Below are 5,896 nucleotides of genomic sequence, written 5' to 3'. Positions count from 1 at the left end.
CTTAAAGCGGGAGGATCTGAGGTGTGGCTTGGTCATGGTCAAGCCAGGCTCCATCCAGCCCCACCAGAAGGTGGAGGCCCAGGTTTATATCCTCAGCAAAGAGGAGGGTGGCCGCCACAAGCCCTTTGTATCTCATTTTATGCCTGTCATGTTCCCACTGACCGGGAACTTACCAGCTAGCTGCCCTGGCTGCCGCAAGTTCTAAGATTCCCCGTACGGGCCACCAAAATGTCGATGCCACCCCCGACCAGCAGGAAAGACACCAACACCGGGAATTCTTCTTGCCGCAGTTTATTCAGGATCCTGGACTATCGGAGTGACCCCGGGAAAAGCTCCCACAGAACCTTTATAGTGTGCCTGGTCCTATCAGAGACTGCCACGTTGTCGCTCTTGGTTGGTGCGTTTGGATCATGCCACCTCACGCTATGCCTTCAGGCATGCGCATAAGGGCTTGCTCACTGTGCATGCGCAAAAGGGGCGCATGCGCATAAGAGGCGCATTGCACTGGGGAAGCAGCAAGGGGTGCTGCTATCTGTGGCTCTCCACACAAAAAAAATGTAAAAGTAATAACAATGCAGTAACAACAATACAGTAAAAGGTTCAGCATCACAAACTGCCACAAGGATTGCGAAGACCTTCCTCAGTCTTCCTTAGACTTGTGTGGTGTTTGAGTGACAAATGTCCCCCACAGACTCGGGCATTGAACACTTGTTTCCTGGTTGATGCCACTGTTTGGGGAAGCTTAGGGGGTGTAGCCTTGCTTGAAGTATGTCCTTTGAGGTAGACTTTGAGCCCCACTTCTAGTGCAACCTCTATGCTTTGTGCTTGCACTGAGACCCTGACCTCTCGGCATCCTTCTCCTGCCACCATGCCTACCTGATGCTGTCTTGCCTCCTCGCCACAATGGCCCCATCCCTCTAGAACCCTAAGCCATAACAAACTCTTCTTTCTGTAAGTCGCCTGGGTCAGGGTGTTTTAATTACAGCAACAGGAAAGTAACTAAAAGAGTTCTGCCTTTTAAAAAAAAATCAGAGCAAGAGGGTTTAAATGTCTGGATGCTGCGGTAGGTACTTGAACTAGTAGGTGAGAAGGGAAAGGCCCCTGCTGACCTCACATGGTGGCCAGCTCTCCTGTCTACTGTGGGCTTGCAAAACAGAAGTGGGGACAATAAGAGAAGAGTGACTCAATGGTTCCCAAAAGCCGCTGTTGTTAACTTTGCTTGTGAAATCTGTTACAGAGGCCAGTCAATATCTGCACTGTGATGTCAATACTGACCCCCATAGTGAGGTGTGGTAACGTGAGGCCCAGCGAGGGGAGGATGTCCCCAGTGATGGGCAGGTAGCTTGGTGGTTGGGCTCTTCCATCAGGACATGCCAAAGTGACCTCCGCATTCAACAGAGTCATTTCTTCTTCCTTGGGGGAACCGTGAGATAAAATGAAGATGTGCTTGCCCGTCAGCAGTCTGACTCCGTAAAGGCCCCCATGAGACCATTGCTTGCCACACAATCCATATGCATCTTACTCCCCCTTTCCTGGGATTTTGATTTTATGGGCTGTCTTTGATGGGAGACTTTGGGCGTCTGAAGAGATTATGGCACAAGCAGAGACCTTACTCCCATGTCTGTGTCTTGGCAGACAGATACTGTGGGGCCGAGCCCCTGCTTGCATGTGGCTGGTGGCTCCCAGCTGATGAAGCCTGCCACCTAGCTCACTTCCTCTGGCATCCCGTAAAGCATGTGGTGTCAGGGTCAGTATTTACCTTCTCTCAATGCTTGCTGTGCTTCATCTGTTTGTTTATTTATTCAACAGGCAATTAGGCTTCACAGAGCAAAATCCCTTTGTTCTCTCCTTGGGTTGCTGAGCATCTGAGCTATGGAAAACAGCTTGCAGACAAGCCTATCCAAGCCTCCGTGTGTGGGGCTTGTCTGCAGCTGCTGCCCTGATGAAAAAGAAAAAGGAAAACACCCACGTGAGCAGACACATAAATACTGAGGCTAGACTACTATTAGTACGTATATCATGTTAAATATGATAGCATATACTTGAGTACACTTTATTAAAACATAGCACAGGCATTATTTTGGAAATATCGCAACATGTTCTCTTTAATTTTGGCATAAATCCCATCCGTGTGGGTTATTTCTTTAAACATCTTTGGATATTTTTTGAGGATGTAAATTATTCAGAAATTTAAAAAAATACATGATGTGGCAAAGTTATAAAAAAAAAATAGAAAGAAAACTTGCTCTCTCTTCCTCTCTCTTGCTCTCTCTTGCTGTCTCTGCCTCTCTGTCTCTGTCCTCTCTTTTCTCTCTGGGATGCCCCTCCCCCCTTCATGCTTTCCCTACGCCTCTACAATACACTTCTCCATATCATGAAAAAAGAAAAGAGAAAGAAAGAAAGAAAGAAAGCACTAGCTCTTTCTTGAGATTTTAGTATTACAAATCTTATCCTAGTCTCAAAATGAACAAATTTTAATACCACTTTAAAGGAAGTTTTGATCAAGTTAATAATCTTATGTTTTGAATTGTGTCTATATGGTTTATTTTCTTTTTGGATGATTTATCTAAAAAGCACATAAAACTTTATCGCATGATCAAATAGTGTGTTTTTTTTCTTTTAAAAGTTAAGCTTCAGGGGGATGTTAGAGCTCGTATTTGTACTGCCACCTGACAGTCAGGAAGCCGAGTCAGGGAACTGGTGAGGTTGAGGCCAGCCTGGGCTACATATAAGATTGTCTCAAAAAAGAGAAAAGAGGACTATAGCTCGATAATAGAACATTTGCCCAGCAGCTGCAAAGCCCATCCATCTAACTACTGATTTAAAAAAGAACTTCCTGGGCTGGAGAGATGGCTCAGAGGTTAAGAGCACAGGCTGTTCTTCCTAAAGGTCCTGAGTTCAATTCCCAGCAACCACATGGTGGCTCACAGCCATCTGGTGCCCTCTGCTCACACACAGGCCAAATACTGTATAAACAAATAAATATTTTAAAAAAGAACTTCCTAAGGATAAAAATTGTTTTTGTATAAGGATACTAAGCAGGGCTGGAGAGATGAGTAAGCAGGTAACAGCACTGGGTAATCTTCCAGAGGACCCGAGTCCGGTTCCTAGCACCCACATGTGGTTCGGGGTTCATTGGAAAGCCTGGACCACCACCCGGCCCCAAGCTGGAAGTGTACCCTTCTCGGCTGGAAGGTCCTTGTAGCATAGGTCTCCAGGAAGAAAAGGATGGGAACACAGAACAAGATCCATGCCACAGGATCTCCGGTCTAGCCAGGGATGAGGGAGAAAAAGATGTCTCCGCTCTAAGTGTTAGTGCTCTTTTAGCTGGGCTGCCAGCACCAGGCCAGATGGCAGCAGGGAGCGCGGGGCTCCTCGACTGAGCCCTGTGGCAAGGAGGGCCCACCCTGAGTGACTCCAGCTAGACCGGCAGCTGCTTCAGGAACAGCAGGCAACAGGAGCTCTGGGTTCCTAAACGGAGCTATGCAGCTGGCCCTACCTGATTCAGGAGAATGCAACAGCTGCTTAAGGGCAGCTCATTCCAGCCGGGCGTGGTGGCGCATGCCTTTAATCCCAGCACTCAGGAGACAGAGGCAGGGGTATTGCTGTGAGTTCGAGGCCAGCCTGGTCTACAAAGCGAGTCCATGACAGTCAAGGCTACACAGAGAAACCCTGTCTCAGCTCATCCCTACAGATGGGGATTGCAGCAGGCAGAGCTGCAAGAAAGACAGCAGTGTGGTGGCAAAGGCCTTTAACCCTAGCATTGAGGGGGATAGGAAGAGGAGGCAGGCAGATCTATGTGAGTTTGAGGCCAGCCTGGTCTACAAAGCGGGAACCAGGATAATCAGGGCTACACAGAGAAACTCTGTCTCTTTAAAAAAAAAAAAAAAAGACATCAGCGATTCTGAGGCAACTTCCTGTCCAGCAGAAAGTCTGGAGTGCAGCAATGAATGCTTCCGGGAGGAGGGAGGCCCTTCTTTCCCCTGTGCTACAGCTCAGAATAAACAGCCAGTCTAAGGCGTCCTTCGGAGAAGCAGATAGCACATGACGCTTTATTTCATGTAAAACGCCTTCAATCCCAGCACTCGGGAGGCAGAGGCAGGTGGATCACTGTGAGTTCGAGGCCAGCCTGGTCTACAAAGTGAGTTCAGGACAGCCAAGGCTACACAGAGAAACTCTGTCTTGAAAAACAATACAAAACAAAACAAAAAAACAACTAAAAACAAACAAACAAACCAGAAAAACAAACAAACAGTAAACCTTGGGCAGTGGGGAGGGGCTTTGAGGATGAATGTATCTCATTGGCTGGGACTTAGGATGCTGGCAATGCTCTTTTTGAGTGGGGAAAGATAACAGGTGACACGTTCACATGACTGACCACCTGTAACCACTTCGGGGTTGTGTCACGTGCTCCTGAGGCAGGCATGGAAACAGGGACAGAGCTTTGTCCCACACCTTCCATTCTCAGGAGGAGATTTTAAAGCTCAAGTTTGAGGTTTCCGGGGTTTGAGCATGCTCCATCTCGCTTGCCCCATGACAGTTCCTCCAGAGACATGTCCACGAGACCCACACCTACAAAGACATTAAAGTCATGTGTAACTCTACTTCCAGGGGATCTGATGCTCTCTTCTGAGGCATGCAAGTGGTATATACACGGTAAAAACACACATGCACATAAAAATAAATATTTTTTAAATCTTAAGCTGTTAAGTATTTAAGCATATTATTTATTCTTTTTAAATTTTCTAAGCCTGTTGTTAAAGCCAGCAAGATATATATATATATAATGGACTTATAGTCATAGTCACAAGCTTAAATTAATATTCAATGATAAATATATCTTGGGGACAGGCAACTTGTTTATTCTACTAGACTCAATTATCTTAAAATATCACAAATACTTATAAATATCAAAAACCAAAACCCCTATTGATTTCCTGGGTTTGCTTCTATATTTAACTCAAAGTCTCCCAGATATTTGTTTAAAAACTAAAGAAAGGGGCCAAAGAGCTGGTTCAGCAGTTAAGAGTGTTTGCTGCTCTTGCAGAGAACCTGAGTTGAGTTCCAAGCACCTGAATTGGGTCGCTCACAGCTGCCTGTGGGTCTGTCACGCACTTCTGGCCTCCGAGGGCACCTGCTCACATGGCCGTACACACACATCATACATACACACACATCATGCACATAAGGGTAAAATAAAAATAAATCATAAAAACTAAGGCAAGCATTACCTCTCAAATATTTCGGGGCTGCTGTGTCATCAGACTAACAGTTCATCGAGACCACAGACGTTAACTGGGACCTGAGGTTTGGAGTTAGAGATATGAAGTAGCATTTTCATTTTCCTCCTTACCACTCTGCGGACAGCTGGGCCCCTACTCATGGTTACTATGGCAACCTCAAGTGGCCACAGGAGCCTAAGTCAATTTGCAAGCCTGGATTCCATCCTTCCTTGGCCTTCAACAACAGCACACAAGCCAGAAGCCTGCACAAGACCGCCCTCTCTCCTCCAACTCACCAGCCTTCAAAGCTACCACCACCTACAACTTTCAAAGTCTCAGACCTGCTGCTTCCCTCCTTCCCCACAGCTGCTGCCAGAGCTAAGGCCTCACCATCCTTCTTGCTTCGGGGTTATCAGCACCCCCCTTCTGAGCCCCCCCCCCCATTTAAGGAGCTCCACCCAAGCCACACCTTCAGTCACGATAAGCCAGGTCTATCATGGTGATAAGAGCTACCTAACCTTCCGCCTTCCATCACGGTAATGGTCAGCTGTGGGGGCTTGAATGAAAATGGCCGCCAAAGGCTCATAGGGAGTGGCGCTGTTAGTAGGCATGGCTTTGTTGGGCAAAGCATGTCACTGGGGGCTGGGCTTTGAGGCTTTAAATGCTCAAGCCAA

At 47.0% G+C, this 5,896-nt stretch overlaps 1 long non-coding RNA gene across 1 annotated transcript; it reads right to left on the bottom strand.

Annotated features, from left to right (window-relative positions):
• Positions 1–215: 215 nt before the first annotated feature.
• Positions 216–5,371, bottom strand: LOC311596524. The gene is made up of 3 exons (XR_014778867.1): positions 5,232–5,371; positions 1,760–1,939; positions 216–1,413 (listed from the first exon to the last, which is right to left on the bottom strand). It is a non-coding gene; the product is annotated as an uncharacterized lncRNA (long non-coding RNA).
• Between the last annotated feature and the right edge of the window lie 525 nt (positions 5,372–5,896).

This window comes from Acomys minous (genome assembly GCF_964271855.1).
Source record: "Acomys minous genome assembly, chromosome: 4".
Lineage (NCBI taxonomy): Eukaryota > Metazoa > Chordata > Mammalia > Rodentia > Muridae > Acomys > Acomys minous.
This window is presented reverse-complemented; position numbering and strand designations above follow the sequence as displayed.